Raw genomic sequence first — 22,290 nt, 5'->3', positions numbered from 1 at the left:
CAGGATCTAAAATGGCTCTTCCAGGGGCGCCTGGGTGGCTTAGTCAGTTAAGCGTCTGACTTTCGCTTAGGTCATGATCTCGAGGTTCGTGGGTTCGAGCCCCGCGTCGGGCTCTGCGCTGACTACCAGCTCAGAGCCTGGAGCCTGTTTCAGTCTGTGACTCCCTCTCTCTCTGACCCTCCCCTGCTCACGCTGTCTCTCTCTCTCTCTCTCTCTCTCTCCTAGAAATAAATTAAAAAAAAAAAAAAACATTAAAAAAAATAATAAAATAAAATGGCTCTTCCAGGGTGGACGTGGCCAGGAGACTGCAAGCCCTGGGCCCTCCTCAGCTGCACCCGGGGCCTGCTCAGCTTGGTAGCTGGGCCGGGCACACTGGGCAGGGGTGAGGTCTGAGGCGGGGCCCTTAAATGGGCCAGCTCCAGGGCGCCAGGGTGGCTCAGTTGGGTAAGCGTCCGATTTCGGCTCCGGCCATGATCTTGAGGTTCATGAGTTCAAACCCCGCATCAGGCTCTGTGCTGACAGCTCAGAGCCTGGAGCCTGCTTTGGATTCCGTGTCTCCCTCTCTCTCTCTGCCCCTCCCCTGCTCACACTCTGTGTCTCTCTCTCTTTCTCAAAACTAAATAAAATTTTTTTTAAATAAAAAATAAACGGGCGAGCTCATGAATTCTTTCAGCCTCTTTCCATAGAGAAACCTTCAGGAGCAACAGCGGGTCCAAGCCTGCCTGCCACACCGCCAGGGAAGGAAACTCGTCATTAAGTCCCTGTTCTCTCGCTGCACAGCCAAGGGGACCAGTTACCCCAAGGGAGGGAAGACATAGAGTCCCCACTTGTGGCCTTAGAGACTTTCCTCTCTGCGAGTGACTTCCAGGGAATTTCTCAGCTCTCCCAGCAGAGAAGAAAACAAATAGGCCCTGGGGAGCCCCAGCTGTCCGCGAGGAAGCCCAGCTCCCCTCCGGGTAGAAGGCAGGAGACCCCAGGTGGCATGTGCTGCCCGGGCCACAGAGGTGCAGTACTGGGGGGTAGAGGGTGGCAGAGCGGGGACAGCGGCTGTCTCGGGAGCCCAGTCCCCACACACTGTGAACCTTATAGAGAGAACCCCAGGCCACAGCACCTCGTGGGGGGAGTGGTGTACCCCTGCTCTCACGCTCACCAGAAGCGCCCTGTTGCTTAGCCAACAGCTGCAGACTCTGCCCCTCCAGATGCCTTCCCTCCCTCCCTCCTGGGCCAAGGGCTGCCTTCCACCGAGCCTTCTCCAGCTTTGTCCATCACGACCTGAAGTCTCGGACACCACCCCGCACCCTGGGCCAGACGGCTCGATGCATCAGCAAACAGGTTCACACAGCAGTCCTCAGTGACACACTCATCACATCTGAAATTAAATGGCCATCTGACTAGGCGTTTATATCTCGTCTGCCCGCTAGACTCTAAGCTCCGAGCCTTTGGAGCCCGGACACATCTCAGCCACCAATGACTCCCAGCAGCCTGCACCTACTTCCTTACCGGCATCCTTGCGTGAGTCAGGGCTCGCACGGTGGGAACGCCAAGGTGTCCCAGGCATCTGGCTGTCCACAAGCATGACTCCTCTCCCTCCCAATATCTGCAGCACAAGCCATGGGGCAAGCCCTGGGATCGAAGCTCAGCCCAGCCACGGCCAGCTGGGTGACCCCAGGAAAGTTCCGGAACCTCTCTGAGCTTCACCCGTCCATCTGTGAAACAAGTACCACGTCATCTACCTCTCCAGGCCAAAGAGAAGATGAAGTGAGTTATGACCACAATGTCTCCAACAGGGAAGGTATGATTTTCTTCTATCCTTATGGTTTCCTTCCATATGAGGCCACTGTCCAAGAACACTGGCTCCGGGCCCAACAGGAGCCTAGTGCCTGGTGCATCCAGCCACTAAGATTCCACTAAGCGTGGCTGTGCTAAGTGTGGCACGGGGCACAGGAGGGGGGCGGGGGGCAGACCCGACAAACAAGGTCCCCGCCCTCTGGCAGTGCTGCGGTTTGCAGAGGGGAAGGACCGCGCATTCATCTTTCCATGCTTCTCTCTCCCTCACTTTCCGTGCATGATTTTCCCCAACAGCTTGAAAGCAGAAGTATTATTTAAGCCATCTCAGACTCCCACACCAGGTAATAAACATATCGTGGACTTTTCTCCTACCCTCTTTCTTTTCAAAATAAAAACAATGATTGTGGATGTCTTAACAGGGCAGACCAACGAAACCAGATTTTGCTTTGCATGTAAAGGCGCTATTCCTGTTAGTTACTGGAAAAGTTACTGGAAAAGTGTCGCCCGGGCCAAGCGCTCCCTTGACAGCAGGGAGGGGCTGATTCCCAGGCCACCAGGGGCGACTCGGGGTCTCTCGGGCTCAACAAGGGCAGCAGTGGCTTCCAGAAGGGCGGGATTCCTGACTCACCAGCTCTTCCCCAGCCAGGAGGCAGCAAGGACGGGTCTCTCTTCCCTGGAGTTCACAGCCCCATTCAGACCCATCACCTTGTAACCGGGAAGGACAGCACAGCTCCGGCTGCTTTGAGCTCACGTCTCCAATGACCTCTGTACAAAGAAGGGAAACCCAGCCCACGGTGACTCCCCCGGGGCCAAAGCTCTGGGCAGCCGTCCATCCGTCCATATTCTGAGCCACACACCGACCCCTGCCCTCCCACCCCATGAAAAATAACTTGAATCCTCATCCCAGAGCCCCAGTTCTAATTTAAAACCTGGAAAGGCCAGGTTCTCCTCTGCTGGAGCCCAAGCACCCCCCGCCCCCCAACCCGGCAGCCAGCCCTGGATGGATGCTACTTTCAGCTTCTCCACTGGCTTCGCAAAGAAAAAGGCACCCACTGAGCTCGCAAGTCCTGGCTCGCAGTACTGGGAGAGAACAAAGACGTTGCACAAAGAAGAGAGGGAGTGCTTCCAAGCCCTGTGGCCACTGGCTCTGCGGGGGGCGGGGGGGGGAGGTGCTCCAGGCACTGGAGTCTCCTAGAGAGGTGCACAGTGCCAACCCCGTCCTCTGCACACTGGGAAATGCCCAGAGTGACCCACACCGGCCCTGAAATCCTGGACTCCCTCCAGGGGCCTTCCACCAGCCGGCAGGGGGGCGGGGGGGGGCATGGCAGAGCCCAAGAAGTGGATTCCAGAGATGAGAAGCTGCCCCTCTAGGGACCGAGACACAGGGCCACAGACAAATACATGTTATCCATTAAAGGGCACTGGATAATCACCGTTTGTCAGCCTTTTATATCATGCAGTGAAAAATTACTAGGATTTTAACTTTAGACACACACACACACACACACAGTCGAGGAGGGTTTTACATTCAGGTTTTCTCTTCTCGAAGCTGAGCTGTCTGACAGGGACCTTCCTTAGAGGATGCTGGTGCCTGTGCCTGTCCATTCTGAAGACCACCACGATAGTGGATTTTTCCAGATTCCTGACACCCAGACAATTGCTCCGTGAGCCAACTCAGCTCCGCACGTCTCTCCTGAGCATGCACAGGGGTGAGGCACCCCACCAGCCTCCGCAGAGCCCACCAAGGCATTACAGCTGCAGCCCTGCCCTCCGGCCACTTCCAATCAACTGTTCACACTCCCTGCTCTAAGTCGACTCGGTCTAGGCTGATCAGATGAGTATCATGTAAGATGCCCAGCATTGGCTCCACGGACCATGACCCGTAAAGGCACCCAGGCCCCCCACTGGGAAGGGCTCCACACCTGGTTTAATGTTCTGCTGCCCCGGCTGAAATTCTCAGTAATCTTTCAGCAAGGGGCTCGCTTGTTCATGTTGTGCTGGGCCCTGCAAATCATACAGTCGGTTGTGGGGATACCTTCTGAGTTATGTAATTGGTATTGGAAGGAAAGAGAACTCACGCCCAAAGAGCTTCTCTTATTCCTGGTATACCTAACCGCTGATGAGCAAATACCTAGAAACGGCATCCCACCTTGGGTGTAAGCTCATCGTGGCCTTGAGTAGGGACCTTTCCGAGAGCATTTGGGAATCAGACTCTTGCATTCTGTACCCAGAGTGAGGTTAACTCAAGCAGCTTCTATGAGTCCGTTTATCATAAGTCTGATCTATGGCAACATCTCCTCTAATGCAGCTTTGCCTGACAACTTGAACAATACGGGTCCTTTAATTCATCACGCTAATGCGATTACACTCTTCCCAGAGTCCAGCCACCGTGCCTTCAAGTGGAGACCCCTTCTGTGAAATGTACGGCTGAAGCTTCTACTCTTCTGGCCCCTTTAAGTGGGAAAGTCTTTACCTTAGTTGGGCGATGGGCTCATTCCACAGCCTGCAAAGAAAATGAAGCCCTTCGACAAGGGCCCTGCTCTGCTCATTGGTACAACCGTCTCCAGGACTGTGAGGCTTAAACACCGTTTACAAACAAGCTTCATTTTAACCTTCCTTTGTGGAGAATGCAAAAATCAATTAAGTATCTGCTGATAATGCCCTCATATCTCGTTTTGGTGGTGTCTCACAATTAATGCTGCCCATGGGGCCGACACGCTGGGCAGCCTCACGCGCCTTCTGGTTATTACGAGCATCACTCTGACCCACAGCTGCGCGCGGGGGCTTTAGACTCAGCATGCTGCGTGGGGATTCTGAATTTTTAAGAAATCAGTTTGTGGATGGCTTAATTAAAATACACCAGAGCATAATTCAATTGGAATGGAGGCTCCCATCAAACCAAATTAGGCAGCAGAAATCTTCCCAACCCGAAAAGTACCTCCTGGTTGTTCACCAGTAAAGCCAAGTGCACTCAGAAACGGAAGGGACAGCCAACCGCCTCAGGCTGCAGTTGGAAGGAAGCAGCCCCAACACACGGAGCAGGCAGGGAGAGCAGGGACCACACGTGTCACGACCTGAACCAAGGAAGGCAGTCCCACAAGGTAAGAGCATGCAGTCTCTGAAGCGAGACTGCTTGGGTTCTAATCCCACTCTGTCCCTCACCAACTGCCAGAACGTGGGCAGCATGAACCTCTCTGGTTTCAGTTTTCCCATCTGTAAGTGGGAGTGTCAAGCACGTCTGTATCAAAGGTTGCTGAGAGTAAGCACGGTGTAGATGAAGGTTAGCGCAAGCACCCGAAGGCCGGCTACCGTTATCAGAACCCAAGCTTCCCGATGCCCTGTCCTGGGCACCAACGCACTACACTGTCCTTTATGGTTCCTTAGATCTGAGCACCTCTCAGATCTGGGAAAGAAGGTTGCCCATGTTCATGAACCAAGGCTGACAGGCCCACCGAGCACCACGGCATGGGGGTCCGTGGAGGACGTGAAATGCACACATCATGGCTCTTCTAGGACTGGTTGACGATGGAAATGAATTTTAATTGATGACCACTTGCAAGAGATCCAAAGACAATCTAAAAGATAAATGACAACACTGAAGTTTATGAAATTCTAAATTTTTTTTTAATGTTTTATTTATTTCTAGGAGAGAGAGAGAGAGAGAGACAGCGTGAGCAGGGGAGGGTCAGAGAGAGAGGGAGTTACAGACTGAAACAGGCTCCAGGCTCTGAGCTGGCAGTCAGCACAGAGCCCGACGCGGGGCTCGAACCCACGAACCGCGAGATCATGACCTAAGCGAAAGTCGGACGCTTAACCGACTAAGCCACCCAGGCGCCCCTGAAGTTTATGAAATTCTAAAGAGCTGTGGGTCCCTCCCTTTAGTAAAATTAAGTGGCAGCAGAATAGGGCTTGTAGCTTAGTAACAGTATTTCACCCACATCGAGCCCCTGGTCTTGATGACGTTCTATGGTTACGCAAGATGTTATCGCTGCAGGAAGCTGACTGAGGAGCACGCAGGAACTTGGTCCTGTTTCTGCAACTTCTTGTAAGTCTCAAATTTTTCACTTTTCTCTTTTTTAAAAACAATTCATTTATTTTTGAAAGAACGAGCACGGAAGGGGCAGAGAGAGAGAATCCCAAGCAGGTTCCACTCTGTCAGTGTGGAGCCCGACACGGGGCTCGAACTCATGAACCGTGAGATCAGGACCTGAGCCAAAGTCAGACGCTTAACTGACTGAGCCACCCAGGTGCCCCAGTCTCAAATCATTTCAAAATACAAAGCTACAATAAAATCATGAGGTAGCATCTAGGGATGCCGAAAGATTAAGGGGATTCTCAACAAGTTTTTAACAGGTCCATACAGTCAGGGTTTCCAGGTGGGACAGCCCCATGCAGACTTGGGAGGAGATGCCGAGTGAACATCTGGAATGATCCTAAACCAAGCTATTCAGGAAAAAAAAATTTTTGTTTCTCTTTTGTTTTTCCATTTACTAAAACTCAGGGAAATTTGTGTTCTGTCCATAGTTTAAAAACTAATCATAAACAATATCAAATGGAGCTGTACCTCACTACCACTACTGATAAACATTTCTAGGAAAGTTTTACAACATTATACCCTTAAGGATGTCCAGGGAGGGATGAGACAGATTTGAAGCCTATGAAAAGAATCGAGAGAAATGACTTGTTGAGGCCCTACTATGCATCAGGCTGAGCAGTTTGGTCCTTGGGCATGGTTCCCATGAAAGAGAGGCTGTCATTAACCTGGCATTAACATGGACTGACTATATTTTGCATGGAGTGGTCCAAGTATGCCTAAGGTCCAGAGTATCCAGAAGGAGAGGAAGTGGAAGATCTAGGGGCCAGGACACCAAATAGGGGGTTCCCATTGGGGAACATGGGTTCCTGAGCAATGGCGGGACCTGGGGTGGGGTGGGAGAGGATTTCGAGAAAGAGACAATGAATGGCAGTTCCCTCAAAGAGCAAGGTTATAACAGATTATGGGAAGGAACCTCTGGGGAGGCAGCACAGGGAGGGAGGAAGAGCCTCCGTCTGAGAGAGTTAAGAGGAAGCCAAGTCCTGAGGGAGGGCTGGGCCTTGGTCAAGGCCAGGCAGGAAAATAATACTCAAGGAAAAGGCCACACCAGCACAGCAATTTGCTTTGCCTACTTCCCCACCAAAGGGTCCCCTCTCCCGGAAGCGGGCTGCTCGCAGCTGTCACAAATTCAACTCGTCAGCCACACGCTCACCTTCGGGAACACAGCACTATTTCGGTCTCGTGTTGATGAGAGTGGGTTCAGGTGCCCACCCTGAGATATTGCCCTCGAGCGTGTGTTTACATAAAAATAACTTCTGCTCACAAGCCAAGCCCTACATGAGAGAGCAAGGTGGATGGGAGTTTCTCCTGGTTTCCCCACGAGCCATTTTTCTGCAGTCTTTACAGCAGCTGCGGGCCAGCGGGCATGGGGCATGCGTTGGGCAGCGAGTGTGTGAGGAGGTGGAGCTGTGGGTAATAATCGGAAGGAAGACAAAAGCATGGATGTCAACCCACGTGTGTTAGAAACCAGGTCCTCTGACCAGCTCTCCGGTCCCCTCAACTGGCCCCCCTTGCGGTCTCATAACTCGCTCTTCCCTCTGCCTGGGACACTCTTCCGGAACTTCAGGCGGTAGTGCCTTCTCATTCAAGGATCAGCCTAGATGTCACCTCCTTGGAAAGTCCTTCCCTGATCACCCAGTCAGCCACTGCCCAATGCAGGCACATATTACTATCTGTTCTCTGATACTTGGGAAACTGTCCACTCTCTATCTTTCCCCGTGAGAATATATGCTCTGTAAGCATCTATAGAGACCAGGTCTGTCTAGTTACTGCTGCACTCCTGGGTTCCAGGACAGGACATTTTCCTCCTTCAGGAAAAGGACTCTTAAGGGGAGGTACACAGCTTGAGTCAGAAGGGCTGGAGAAGTGGAAGGGTCAGGCTCCCAAATACTCTTCACCAATGGTGCTGAAGGATCGGGGGCAAGTCACTTCACCCCCGCTGGTCCCGGCCTCCCCAGCTATAAAAGGGCTGTGAGTAGGCTAGGGAAATGAACCAGGTGACCTGTAAGACCTTTCCTGTCCCCACCCTGTGGGTCAAGGTTTCCAATGTACTCTCGCCTTTCTTTTCTTCATCCATGTGTCTGTCCATCCATCCATCCAATCATGCTTTGCCATGGGCTAGACCTTGGGAATATAACCAGGAGTAAGACACAGTTCTGGTCTTAGCAGGATAAACAACCTTCTACCAGCAGATGGAAAGGAAGCAATTTCTGCACGACCAGCTAAGCACCAAAGGAGGTTCTCAGATCTCTGGCTGGGCCGCCATGGAGATGGTGACGGGGCAGTTCACAGAGAAGGAAAACAGACCTATGATCCCACAGATTCAGCAGAGTGATGGAAAATGTACAGTAGTCACATCCAAGGAATCTGGTCAAGAAACACAAAGAGAGTCACGGTCCAAGTCCTGACACAGACTGAGGACCAAAAAAGAGGCTCATTTCTGAGGATCACTGTGCAGATTATCTGCCCCCTCTTGGCCACGGAAGAACTGTAATTCTCCTTAGAGGAATGATTATAATCACTGCCAATTCCATCAATGGAATCGATGGTTCTCACCGAAAGAGGTTAACTTGTGTCTCCACATGCACGTGCACACGTACAGGCACAGAGGTCCAGGGCCCACCCCCAAAGGGCTGATGAAGGACGGGAGTACATGTATTTCTTTAGAACAGCTCCACGGGAGTTCCGATGCAGCACCCTGATTTACAGCCAGAGCGCTTCCTGCAAAGTTTACTTCTCACTACAACTGGAGAAGCGCATTACAATGTCAATGACAACGTGTATCCGTGAGGATCTTGACTGATGGACTTTCCGAAGCATCCAGAACATTCCGGCCATAAAACACTTCAATCTGCTGCATCAGAATTTAAATGGCACCTGGAAACAAGTGCAGGAGACGCTAGAATGGGGACTCAGCCCAAGACTCCAGGGTGAACCCCCAGCCATGGAAGCCGCCCACCCTCGGAGGTGCCCCCGCTGGCCCGCACAGTTCCGCCAATGCTCTGGCCCGACACAATGCTTCAAAAACAACTTCATAATGTGCCCTGAAGTCATGGCCACAGCCCCTTGTTTATGGGCTCAGCCAGATCAGATAAAATTTCATTCTCTGAATTGGTTCCTAATTTAATTATTCCCCAGATAAGCGCTGGCCTCCTGTTGCCGCGGGGAGAAAAAACGAGAAGGCGCTGGCGCCAGAAGCTGTAGTTCTCACTTGGCAGCTGGTGGTGGATGAACCATTCTCCGGCCTCCATCAGATCAGAGGGGGTTGTATCAGTGGGCTCGGGCAAGGTGGTCACGGACCATCCACCCCGAGCCAGTCAAGAGGGTGACTGGGGTTTTACTAAGAGCTTAGGAAGAACATTCAGGACAACCGAAACCAGGATTGAATCCCAATTCCGCGTGACCACTTGGGGCCTCAGTTTCCCCATCTACAAAATGGGGCTAGGCTATGATTCCCTGAAGGCCTTTCCCAGCTCTAAAAAATTCAGACAATTCAGATGAGAAACAGAAACCTATCTGAGAATTAAGCCTTCCCGAGGGCCAGGAAAAGAGCATGTAAAAAAGTAAACAAATCTTATTACTAAGAGCAAGTAAAAATATCTTGTAAACTATAACCCTAGAAATGGAAACGTGTCCACACAAAAACCTGTACATGAATGTGTATAGCAACATTATTTCTAAGCCCCAAAAGATGGAGACAACCCAAATGTCTATAAAATGGTCTATCCATCCAATGGAATATGGTTTGGCCATCAAAAGGAATGCAATACTGATACATTCTGCAATGTGGGTAAACTATAAAAACATGATGCTGAATGCAAGAAGCCAGTTACGAGTGTGCATGCGTGCACACACACGCATGCACACGCGCGCGCGCGCACACACACACACACACTATTTATACAATTTCAGCCATACACAAGTCCAGAGCAGAGAAACTGATAGAGATAGAAGATACCTCACTGCTCAGGACTTGGGGGTGGGTTGGGGTGGGGGGCTGTGCATGAGGAAAGTGGGGGGTGACAGCGAATGAGTGAAGGCTTTCTTTCTGGGATGATGAAACGTTCTCAAATTGAATGTGGTGCTGGCTGCACATATCTGTAAATAAACTCAAAACTACTGAATTATATGCTTTAAATGGGTGGATTGAATTTAAATGTAGTATGTGAACTATACCTCAATTAAGCTGTTTAAAAAGGGGATAGGTTGAATGGACCAAAAAAAAAAAAAAAGAAGCGTGTTGCATAATTTGTAAAAATAAATCCGACGAGAACTTTGTCAGCTAAATATACCTACATGTATATGCATATACACACATCCGCATACATGCACACACACCTGCCCAAACAGTTCTGTAGCTTCAGGGCTGGCCTGAGAGGTACAAAGCTGATTTTCAGTGGGCAAATCTCCTTCTTCCACAATCCAGAAAAACCGCTGACTCAGACGTGGGGCAGGCCTGCATTTTTCTCCTGATTTGTTTCAGTTTTAACAGCTGAAAGCAAATTTCCTTTCTACTCCCCTTATGGCAACTGAGATTTCATCTAGTTTTTAATACATCATTTTACTACATCATTAATGCATTCATACAAAGTGAATTTTGTCCAATGCAAAGGATCCGTGGGTTTGCAACATCAGTCGACCTGTGGGCAAATGATTTTTTTTTTTTTTTTTTTTTTTGCCTGGAAGGTGCTTCTGACAGGGAGGCCTTGTCTGCTAAGTGTCCCTTCTCTTCTGCACACCTTTCCACATCTGATTTCTCATAGAGACGCTACAGTGGGTATGAATAGCTTTTCAAAGTTACTACGACACAAATGTCAGGCTGCTGCCACTCTCATTAATCAGAGCGTCCCTTCAGCCTCTTATTTATTCCGACTGATAACTTGCTTAGGCAAGTTCAGCACGTCCTAAAAGCAGCTATTTCCTCTGACTTTCAGGACAGTGCACTTGGGTCACTGGCCCGATATGGGGTCCCACAAGGCCTTTCTGGATCAGCCGATCTTTATTAAGAACAGTGATGGGGGGAGGGGCACCTGGGTGGCTCGATAAGCGCCGGTTTGGACCCAGGTCGTGATATCATGGTTTGTGGGTTCGGGCCCTGCATCGGGCTCTGTGCTGACAGCTCAGAGCCTAGAGCCTGCTTCAGATTCTGTGTCTCCCTCTCTCCCTGCGTCTGCCCAGCTCGTGCTCTGTTTCTCTCTATCTCTCAAAAATAAATAAATGTTACAATTAAAAAAAAAAAAAAAAAGGAGAAGAAGAACTGTGAGGGGGAATAAGGTGGGCCCACATCAGCGTGGGCGGGGCTAAGGATGGCCACAGAAAAGGCAACTGTGAGTTTCTTGTGGTTCAAGAACACCCAGACACACAGGAAGTGGTCCTTCCTAAGCGCTCACCATTTCTGAGCCCCGACAATGTTTCTTTCAGATAAGGAATGTTCACTGATGGGTCAAAGTAGAACCAAACATGGAAAGTTCCATGCGTAACACTGGATGGCCCATCGGGGCAGCGCTGGAGCTAGCACCCCGGCTCTCCATGCCTCTCTCCTCAGACCGTCTCCCTCCTCCATTTCCTCTTCCACGTGGGGCTCAGCACCCCTGGAGCCCAAGGAAGGAAAAGCTCCCAAGCAGAGGGAGGCCTGACACTCCTAGAGTCAGGATGCCCTTTCCAAGATGTACGCAGGGAAGCTGGACCCACCCGAGGGAAGGATCCTGGGTAGCTGGGAAGCAGAGACAAATGGGGCCTGGTACCAGGGAACCAGGAGGCAGAGCTGGGGGCCCCTAGGCCCCCGTGCCCCCTTCTCCTCTGCCCTCCACCCTGTGATGAGGGAGAGGTCACCGCGGGTGTGGGGACAAGCCTAGATTTGGGGCTGGCTGACGCATCACCCAGGTTGGCTGTCTCCAACGGGCCAGCTGACCTCCACTGCTCCATCTGTTGAGTCACTTGGAGACAGGGTTTCCATCCAGGGCTACCACAGAGGGCTCTGAGAACAGCTCGCCCCCCACCCTCCAACACACACACACACACACACACACACACACACACACACGCGCGCGCGGAGCAGAAACCAGCTAAGCAGTAGAACTCTGTCTCCACCAAGTGTCTGGCAAAGCAGGGCTATTCTTCCGTGCAACATGAAAAAGCTAAACTGTCTTCAAGAACCTAATGGAGGATGATATCCTACAGAGGACCGCGGAGTCCAACCATGAACCAGAAATGAGAACTTCCTGCCCCCCTCCGCCAGCCCCCCCCATTCTTTTTCCACATCTTCCTAGAGCAACAGCAATTCTGAAATCAGGCATCTGGTTACGTGGCCCAGAGATGGACCAGCTGCACTCAATCCCCCACCTGAGATGTCCAGGAAACTGAGGACAGAGGAGCCAGACAATCCCACAGGACCCGGGCCCACATCCGGCCATCCTCAGGGCGGCTGCAACTTAACGGAGGGCAGGATCAGGAATGCACGCTGGGAGGCACAGCGCTTGGCCCGGATTCCCCCAGGCAAGCCTGCTCTTTTGTAATCTGGGAGATCCCATCCGTGCACAAACAAACATGATTGTGTGTGTGTGCGTACATTCGGAGGACTCTTTATATAAACAGGTTCACAAATCAGAGGAAATAATCCTCTGTGGACCAATAGTCTGATTTGGGGTTTGGAAATTATGGTTGTAATAAATACATGCCAGGATATACTTTATATTTTTAATGCAAATATTTACATTCCAAACAAAGGCGCCTGGAATTTAAAGACAAGCTATTTATGCCGGCTGTAAGAAACACTAACAGCCCCCACATTTCTTCCCTGAGTAGACGGCTCCTGTTTATATTTCTGAAACACAGACCAAATTTCTATACCATTTCCCTCCAGACTCTCAGGACACACACACACACACACACACACACACACACACTGTTTAATGGCCCAAAAACCTAATGCCAGGAAATCCAAGGTTATTACATGAGGCTCTTGACTCCTTCAAAAATTTAGTGGCAAGCATTAACTCCTGTGCTGGGGTACCAAATTGGGGATTCTTTTATGTCTTCTAGGTGCACACCCAGAGGCCCACATAAAATCCGTAACAGTCCAGGAGAAACGGGTTTTTGAAAGAATCATTTTCATTAATTCAATAAATGGCAAATGTCTCCCCACCCTTTGCGGGCCAAGCTCTAAGCGGGTCCCCTAGAAACCTCCCTCAGCCTTGAGAGGCTCACCGAGCTAGGGAAAGCAGACCACACCCAGGAAACTGGAACATGATATGAGGTCGGATGAGTTCAAGGTTGAGTTCAAAGCAGTAGAACACAGAAGGTCAGAAAGTGACACTTGGATGGGGACAGAGGGGCACAGGGGAGATGTGGCACAGATGATATGAGTCCCTGGCAAAGGCTTCCTGAAGGTGGCGATGGGACCCCACGGTGGGGGGGGGGGGGGATACAAACACATACCTCCACTCCTTGTGAATTGCTTCCCAGTTAAAACACAGCCTTGGGGTCCACGGTGATCATTACTCACTGGGGTGATCACTCCTATGCTATGCAGATACACCGTGTGGCTGACAAGGCCCTGCTGCCTAAGGTCAATGCCCCCTGCCCTCAGGGGCACCATCCGTCACGCCCACCAAGGGCCAGGCCCAGGGCTCCACACTTATGATTCAATGTCAGCAAGGGGCTCTTCCTGCTCACTCCTGATGTTTCCCTCCATATGCACAGCACTCTGCCTGTGTGTCTACACCTGGTGGTGTCTACACTACCCCAGGAATGTGAACAAGGATCTGGATGCGAGTAACCCAGTATTGCCTTTTCCCACCCTGAGCAGGTCTGCCATCCCACCAGCTGCCTGGGGAGGGGGGGGCTGGCCCCGGGCCAGCTGCAACTTTCCCATCCGGCCTGTGACTGGGGGACGGGGCGGCGCTCAGTTCAGGACTCACATGCCCACCAGCTCAGCCACACCCTCCAGCGTTAGCTTCGGTCAAGGACAGACGCCACATTTTTATCTCCACCCATCTTCCTCTCCTCCTTTTTCTCTCTCTAGAGGTTCAGAAGCCATCCAGGAAGAGGGGCTCAATTTGGGGAGCCCTGGGGAGCCCTAAATTGTGCTACTTCTAATACCTGAAACACAATACAAACTAGAAATCATTAATCCCCTTTACCAATGAGGAAACTGAGGCACAAGGAGGTTACACCATTTGCTCAGGGTTAAGGTAATGGAGCAAAGAAATACAGGATAGGGGTGCCTGGGCAGCCCATTCAGTTGAGCACCTGACTTCAGCTCAAGTCATGATCTCCCAGTTCATGAGTTCGAGCCCCGCATGGGGCGTGCTGTTGACAGCCCAGAGTCTGCTTTGGATCCTCTGGTCCCGCCCCACCCTCAAAAATGAACAAACATTATGGGGCGCCTGGGTGGCTCAGTCAGTTAAACATCCGACTTCAGCTCAAGTCATGATCTCACGGTTTGTGGGGTTGAGCCTCGCATCGGGCTCTGTGCTGACAGCTCAGAGCCTGGAGCCTGCTTCAGATTCTGTCTCCCCCCCTCTCTCTGTCCCTCCCCTGCTCACACTCTGTCTCTCTCAAGAATGAATAAATATTTTTTAAAAATTGTTTAATGAATAGAAAGAAAGAAAGAATGAAAGAAAGAAAGAAAGAAAGAAAGAAAGAAAGAAAGAAAGAAAGAAAGAAAGAAAGAAAGAAAGAAGCAAGCACAGAAGGGACTCCCACCCTGGCCAGCCCGGTGCCAGGCTCCCCGACCAAGGGTCTTTAAGGGATTCAACACCCAGGCTAAAATAACATCTGCGTGGAGGCACCATTTGGTTCACTGCAAACGTGAAGAAGGGCTGGCTAAAGTTCACTTCCATCAAGCGTGAGTGAGTAAACAGGTGTCATGAGAGGGACACAGAGCCACCCAGCCCCTTTCATCAAGGGGATGAGACAATACTACAGACCTCTCAGACTCTGGAATGCAGGTTCTCACCTGAGAGCAAAGGTGCCCAGGCCCTGGGGGCGGGTCCCTAGGAGGACACAGCAGAGGAGGACAGAAGTTCCCCTGTGACCCAGGGCTGCCGTGGAAGGGACAGAATTAGCACTCCTGATTGTCTTCCCTCCTGCTCCAAGACCACCACTGTCTCTTCCGCCCCAGGGAGCAAACCTCAGTAGGAGTGTATTCCATTCCAAGAGAAAATGTAAAAAGACCAGGTTCCAGCACAACGCAGGAAAAAATAATTCTGCCGGATCTGCATCTAATTACTTGGCCATGTTGGGGTCTTTTCCAGGCACCTGGGTGACTAGGCTGCCTGCACCACACACACAATTCTGGAGAGTGTCCAGGTTTCCGTTATAATGACACCCTCTGGTCCTGACGATCTGCCAGGCTCACTTTCGTCAGAAAACCAAAAGGCCGGGACCCAGATGGGTTCTAGAAATGTAAAAGTGGTGTCAGGCAGAGCCTGCCCCAGCAAGGAGGCCCCCTCAAGCCAGCCCAGGGCGCTTTGAGGCTTACAGTGGGGCTCACCATGTGACATCCCAGAGCAAGCTGCGCCAGCTCATCTCTGCCAAGGGCGGCCTGATGTGCCCTCCGTTTCACTGTGACAAGTGGGAACACAGCCGATCTGGCCCACGGCCCGCCCACGGTGTCCGCTGAAAGGGTTAGAAAGTGGCTGTTTATCTGGCCCCTCCTCATACACGTGAGGAACCAGCCCCAAGAGGTGAAGCAACCGTCCAAAGAAAACGGAACAGGACCTAAGGCATCCTGGGGCTTCCCGCCGTATGAGGTGTCAGAGGCAGAATCTGTTGAAATCACATACCTCCCAAATACACACACCGGTCATCATCAGAAGTTGTGCCTGCAATTTCAGGAGTTCAGAGATATCCCCTGCCCTTGGTTATGAGCTCTACCACCCAAGAATACAAGGGCACTGACTGTGCGCCAGGCCCCACCCCAAGCACCTGGCAGGTGTCGACTCACATATAAGAGAGCAGCCATCGGGCCGGGGCACGAAGTCACCACAGGCTGCTGCGGCCTCAGAGCCGCTCCCCACGTCCTGCCGTGCTCTCTGTGGCGTTACATAACCAACTTGTGCCAGCTCTGCCTCGCCCACTAGTTGGGTGCTGCCCTGGTGCTGGGTGCTTCCTCCGGGCACCCCCCACCTCAAGCCCACACACCTGGCCCAGGGCCCATACCCGGGGCAATGCATAAATGCTGCTGATCATCGCTGCCAAGGATGAAAGAGATGCCGTGGCGGGGGGGGGGGGTGGCGGGGGTCCTCACACCCCTTTTGAAACCAGCAGAGACTGAGAACCTGCTTTCCCTGGCCACCTCCCCCCAGCTTGCCCCTTGCTGATTCACGCCCACCTTCCCCTGCTGGGGAAGCGACAATTCTTACTCTCGCCCCCTCTTCTGCCCCTTCTGACTCTGCTGTCATCCCCTCAGCCTCCCTCCCGGACACCTGGGTGGCTGAAAGCTTGGCGTGCGTGACCTCAAGCAGCCCCCCCCCCCCGGGCCTCTAACAGAGACAAAGGGGGACACCTGTCTGTCCTGCGTGGCACAAGCTGGGGGCCAGTGGGGACCCAGCCAATGAGAGCTGTCGTGACCAACTGTCTACCTCCCCAACTCCCCATACGTTAAAAAAAACAACAACTCTGTATTGGCCCAAATCAACACAAAGCCTTTACTTTTCTTCCTGGCCATCCGGGCGGGAGAGACTAACTAGGTAACTGCCACCTTCCTGCTATGTTTTATGCTGTGAAAACACGGGTCATCTTCTCCCGGGGCTTTCTTGTAAAGGAGGAGCATCGCAGGAAGGAAATCAGACCTGAGCACTGGAGAACAATAAAGAAATACATTGTGCACATCAGTCTCCCCATCCCCGCTCGGCTGAGTGAGAACACGATCTGCTGATTCACATGACAGGAACAAAATCGCCCATGGAAGTAACTGAATCTCACTCGCCAGCATCCCAACCTACAGACTGGGAGGGAAGACAGGCTGCATTTTTCTTAACAATGACTGAAAGCGTCACTTCCAACCAACACGCGGCTGAAGAGATGCCGGGCAGCTGACTGCTCACATAAATGACGCTCCCGTGCCAGCTCCCACTTTTAGGTTTTATGTATTTATTTGAGAGGGACAGGGACAGCACGAGTTGGGGGCAGGGCAGAGAAAGGGGGAGAGAGAGAATCCCATGTAGGCTCCACGCTGCCAGCAGAGAGGCCGACTCGGGGCTCGATCCCATGAGCTGCGAGATCATGACTCAAGCAGAAACCAGGAGTCGGAGGGAGCCTGGGAGGCTCCCGATTTCAGCTCAGGTCATGATCTCATGGTTTGTGAGTCGGAGCCCTTCTCAGGGCTCTGCGCTGATGGTGCAGAGGCTGCGAGATTCACGCTCTCTCTCTGCCCCTCCCCTGCTCATGCTCTCTCCCTCTCTCTCAAAATAAATAAATAAAATGTAAAAAAGTAAATAAATAAAAGAAACCAGGAGTCAGACGCGTAACAGGCTGAGCCACACAAACTCTCCCCACCTGCTACTGCTTTTAAACATAGTCTCTGCTTTCAGAATCTAAGAAAATTCCTCTCTCTGACACATGGTTCCGAATTGTATCTTTGCAGTCCTGGACCTCCTGAGGCACTAGGAAGGGGATGGGGTCCGAACAAGCGGACAGGGAAAGTGAGAGCCGCCAACCACAGAGAGTGTGCGTGTTCGGGGGTGGGTTTCCGAGAGGCCCCAGCACAGCGAGCCTGGTGACACGTAGCCGCCGGCCCAGGAGCTGCTGGCCGGGGACTGGGGCTGACTCTCCACTTTCAGGCTGTGGGGCTTGGGCAAGTCACCCGGCTGCTTCGAGCCTCCAAGTCCACATCGGTACAAGGAGACTCCTCCCAACAACCCACCCCCTCCAGCACTGTTCTCGCCATCCCGTCCTTCCCAGATGGAAATCTGTCCATCTAGTACGGGCACTTCTGTCTTCTGCTGCTCTTCTGCAAGGGCTGGGGACTATGCCTGTCTGATCACCGTACCTTCCCCAGACGCTCCACCCTGGGATCTACTGGGTAAATGAAATCATATAAAACGTGTTAGTAGTGTCACCTTCCACGGGATGGGTCTCCATCAAGGAGCTACTGATTAAGTGCGTGACACACGTGCATGGGACAGAGCCCAGCACACAGCTGCAGACACGTGGGCACCCATCAGTTCTTAGTCCTTGGGCCCTTGGGGGCGGGGTGGGGGGTGATCCACAAGTCCTACCATATGTCACATCTCCCTGATGGTGGGACGCCCCCCTCCCCATCATACAGACACGGGGCCAGATGTCAAGCTTCAGATCTCCTTGGCAACACGGCCACTCCAACCTTTTACTCCACGACCAGAATGTGAGCCCACACTTCAATTTCCACGCTTGACAATTCTCTTGAAAATAAACAAGACCTGCCAAGTTTGTTTTTCTCCAACTGGCTGAGGCTGAGTCAAAGCTGCCCCCTACAGGTGGGGCATGGGTTCACTCATTCAGGGCAGCCCCTCCTCTCCCTCTCCCCCTGCACTTCCAAGGGTGGATTTCCAGCTGGGCCCTACATGGCCTAGGACAACCACAATCTAATCACAGCCCAGGCTAATCTAAAGCTTCTGATAGAGCAGGTTCAAAGGGCCTGAGGTTCCTGTGGCGCAGCTGGTTAACCTGGAGTTTCTTTTACGCTCTTCTCCAAACACCAAAGAAACACAACCCACTTCCCAACCTCTCCCCAACCTTTCCTGCAAACACTGCCTCTTCCAGATGCAAGGATTAATCTCTCTTTCTGGCAGGTAGAAAACCAAATGCCTTGCCTCGTCCGGCCAGGGGCAGCATCAACAGAAGAGAGAGAGGTGCAGAAAGAGCAGCCCGCACACAAGCCACAGTGACAAGTGCTGAGATCCCTGGCCAAGACAGTGGTTCCGGGACCACAAGCTCTCCTCATCAAAGAAAAGCAAGGCATACCTGTAATTCACTGCGGGCAGCCCTGCCCCCTGCCCCTGGCCTGGCCCTCCCGCCCCCCACCTCCCCATATCCTGGATGAATTAATGCTGCCTGTTTCACCCACAAGCCAGCTCACTGAAGTCATGCAACAGTCAGAAAAGACCTTGTCGAATTTCCTTTCCAGGACCCTGGAGACGGTCCTCCTGGGGACCTAGACCTTGAAGGGAAGCCCAGACTCACAGCTCCACTTCTGGCTCAGATATGCACTAAGAGGGAGACCGTGGCAAGCAGCCCCACCTCGCTGGCTTAGCCTCCTCATCCAGGACGATGCAAAAAGAACATTTTCCTGCCAATCTTCTAGGTGCATCGTAGAGAAAAACTTATTCGATAAAAACTACCTAATTAAAAGATATTTGTACTCGAGTGCTATTTTAAGCAAACTCCTATACGACCTGTATGTGTTCAGGCACCAACTGAAACATCACGATTCAACATTCCGTTTGTAAAACCGGTAAGTGCCATGTTCTGAGAGGGAGGATTCCTGACTCTGCACGGGGTGGGATGGAGAGCGGTGCCTAGAGGAACTCCGGGCACATCTCCAGACCTCGATTTCTTCCCGGGCCCCGCAGGGCGTGCGGATGCCCTCAAGGTGCCTTTCTGCTCTGCCAGTGGGTTGGCTGGGGGCACTACAGAGGGCACTACCCGAGCCCTCTGCTCCGCTTCATTGAACGCCGCGCCAAATCCCTTCCCGGCGCGTCCTGGGGCTTCCTGGGAACACAACTTCATCCCATCCCAATTCCCACCCCATCCCATCCCAACTCCGCGCCATCAACTTACCCAGTGTGAATACGACGGGGAAATGGCTGGGGGGGTGGGGGGGGGCCGGGGAGCCAGCCTCGGCCCCAGCCTCGCCGCCTGCTTCTCGAACCTCCCTACGCGAGGCGCAGACGCCCAGCCACCAGCAGCCGGCAACCGAGCCCCAGCCTTCGGAGTCTCCGCCGGCCTCTCCAGCCGCGAGGGCCACGCCAGGGCGGGGGGCGGGCGGGCAACGTGCGCGCCGGGACCGCGACGGGGCGGCCAAGCAGCCGCGCCCAGGACCCAGGCGGCTCCGAATCCCAAACACACACGCACACACGCGCGCGCGCGCTGGCCAATCCGTTCGCCCGGGGGAGTCGGAAGGCGCTTTCCCAGCTCTTCATTCATTCCCCAAAGGCGAGGCTCCCCTCACCCGGCCGCCTCCATCCCGCCATCCCGGGGGGGGGGGCTCCGAGACGGCCCACTGCGCCACGCGCGCTCTCCGCCCGCACGCGCAGCCCGACGCCCCGGCGCTCCCGGCACGGTCGCCCGCGTCGCCCCCGCAGACGGGCCGCAGCCTCCCCGGCTCCCCGCCGCGTCGGCGCCCCGCAGCCCCCGCTCCCCGCCGCCCGCGCCGCGCCGCTCGGACCTGCCGCGCTCGGCTCGCCGCGCCCAGCCGGCCGGGGCCGCCGCCGCCGAGAAGCGCCGGCAGCGCCCGAGCCCCGCCGCCTCCGGAGCCGGGAGGGGGCAGGGGGCGGAGGGCCGGGAGGAAGGAGGCGGGGGCGGGGAGCAAAAGTTCAGGCAGCTCGGGGCCCGGCCGCGCCCCCGCCTCCTCCCCCGCCCGCCCCCACGGTGTCCCCTCCGGGAGCCCGGTCTCGCAGGCGTCGGTGCCTGGGAGACCCCCCCCCCCCATACACACACACACACCTCGTCCTCCCGCCTCCTCGGCCCAAAGCGCCCGTGGCACCGGAGCGGGAGGCGGCTGCCAGCCGGAGTCCGGGAGAGAGAGGCGGATACCCACTTACCTGCCCCGGGCTGCGCCTGGAAACTTCCCCGAAGTGCGCGGGGGAGCGGAGCATCTGGCTGGGGAATTCCCGCCCCCGCCCTTGACCACCACCGCCCCCACGACCCACCCAACGCGCGCTCACACGGTGAAAGCACCGGTCTGTCTGTGGGTCTGTCCTCCGCCTGCAGCGGACTCCGACTCCGGGGGCCGCTCTTCAGGGCAGCCGGCCCGTGCGTGCCCCGCGGCGTGCGCCCCCCGCCGGCCTCCGGGCGTCCGCAGCGCCACCACCCCTTCGCCTCGTCCCCTGTCCCCGGGCTCCGGCTGCATTCTCTCGAGACATGGAGGGGACAGCCCTTCCCGCGGGGTCCCCGGCGCGCGGGGTGCCCGGAGGCGGCCGGGACCGGCGGCGAAGGGACGCCCCCGCTGACGTGCGCGGGGTCCCCCGGGAGCCTGGGCCGAGCGGCGCGGGGCTCAAACCTGCCTCGGCTCGCCGCGCTCACAAGTTCATTGTCTGCCTGGGCCGCCGCCGCCGCCGCCGCCGCCGCCGCGCTGGGAGCGCCGCGGGGAGTGAGGCTGCGCGCAGCCTCCGCCGGCCCGGACTCCCTACGCCCAGCCCCGCCGCCGCCCGCGCCGCGCGGCCGGAACGCGGAGGGGCGCCGGCACCCGGAGCCGCGAGCCAGCCCCCCGCCCGCCGCTCTTCGCCGCCCCCAGCCCCCGCGGCCGGCACCCAACTTGTACCTGAGAAGCCCGAGGCCAACCCCGGAGCCTCTGCGGCTCCCGCTCCGCGGGAGCGCGCCCAGCCCGGCGCCCGGAGCCCCGCATCCAGGGCGCGTCAACCTGACTCCCCGAGCGCAGGGAGGAAAAGTTTGGGAGTGACGTGCGGATGGCGAATGAAACCTCCGAAGAGAACCCTCCCCCCGCCCCATGTCGCGCTGACACACATCAGCTCGAGTCTGGAATGTGAGATCAAGGCGTGTGCAGCGCGCGGTGGGTTTGGTCCCCGCCCCCTCCCCTTCCAAGTAAACACGGCTTGTGTGATGCGGTGATTCCAAAGAGAAAGCAAACCGAAACCCCTGAAGTCTGCCAGCGACGCTCTGCCAGAGACGTTTTTAACGAACTTGGCGGTCTGCAGCCAGCCCTTACATTGATATGCAAGGCCACGGCGCTGGTGGGTTCTGCGCCCTCTGTTGTATTTTTGCAGCCCGCGAAGGCTCTGTGGCCCAGCCTGTTTGCTTCTACCCGGAGGGAAGGCTCCGCGGGCCCGGGAGCCCTGCCGCAGTGGCCCGGAGGCGCCTGCTCCAGGAAACCACCTGGGCCGTCCCAGGCCAAGGAACTGGCACCAGTGGTCGACTCCCTGACCCTTGACCAAAGGTGCCATCGGTTAAAGAAAAGGCACTGGGTTTTGGAAGACTCAACTCAGGCGGCGCTCAGAGCACCAAGCCCAGCCTCTCAGGAAACAGGTCCAAGGGACAGAAAAAAAAAATCTTTGTCTTCAGTCACACAGCCTTTTGCCTGCCCATGTCCCCATGGCCATGGTCCAGCATCCTCTGGCTCAGAGCAGCCAGAAGCGAGCTGAAAGTGTTTGCTATGCTGCAGAGTGCTGGCCCACCGCTGAGGGGTGCTTCCTGATCCTGCCTTTCCCCCTTTCCTCCTATTCTGAAAAACCTGATCTGTATTGCCG

General features: G+C 54.5%; 1 protein-coding gene across 4 annotated transcripts in view; it reads right to left on the bottom strand.

Annotated features, from left to right (window-relative positions):
• CHST15 (carbohydrate sulfotransferase 15) overlaps positions 1–21,547 on the bottom strand; it is an 80,496-nt gene extending 58,949 nt beyond the window's left edge. The window contains exon 1 of one of the 4 annotated variants that reach the window (XM_039237954.1): positions 21,348–21,547. The gene's annotated coding sequence lies outside the window, so the exon portion shown is untranslated. Of the gene's footprint in view, positions 1–20,252; positions 20,297–20,628; positions 20,659–20,751; positions 20,792–21,347 lie in introns of those variants that run through there. The other 3 variants (XM_039237957.1, XM_039237958.1, XM_039237955.1) reach the window with 3 other exon arrangements.
• Positions 21,548–22,290: the final 743 nt, after the last annotated feature.

The sequence above is a fragment of the Hyaena hyaena genome, unplaced genomic scaffold, assembly GCF_003009895.1.
Source record: "Hyaena hyaena isolate Hyena2069 unplaced genomic scaffold, ASM300989v1 scaffold_129, whole genome shotgun sequence".
Taxonomy (NCBI): Eukaryota; Metazoa; Chordata; class Mammalia; order Carnivora; family Hyaenidae; genus Hyaena; species Hyaena hyaena.
This window is presented reverse-complemented; position numbering and strand designations above follow the sequence as displayed.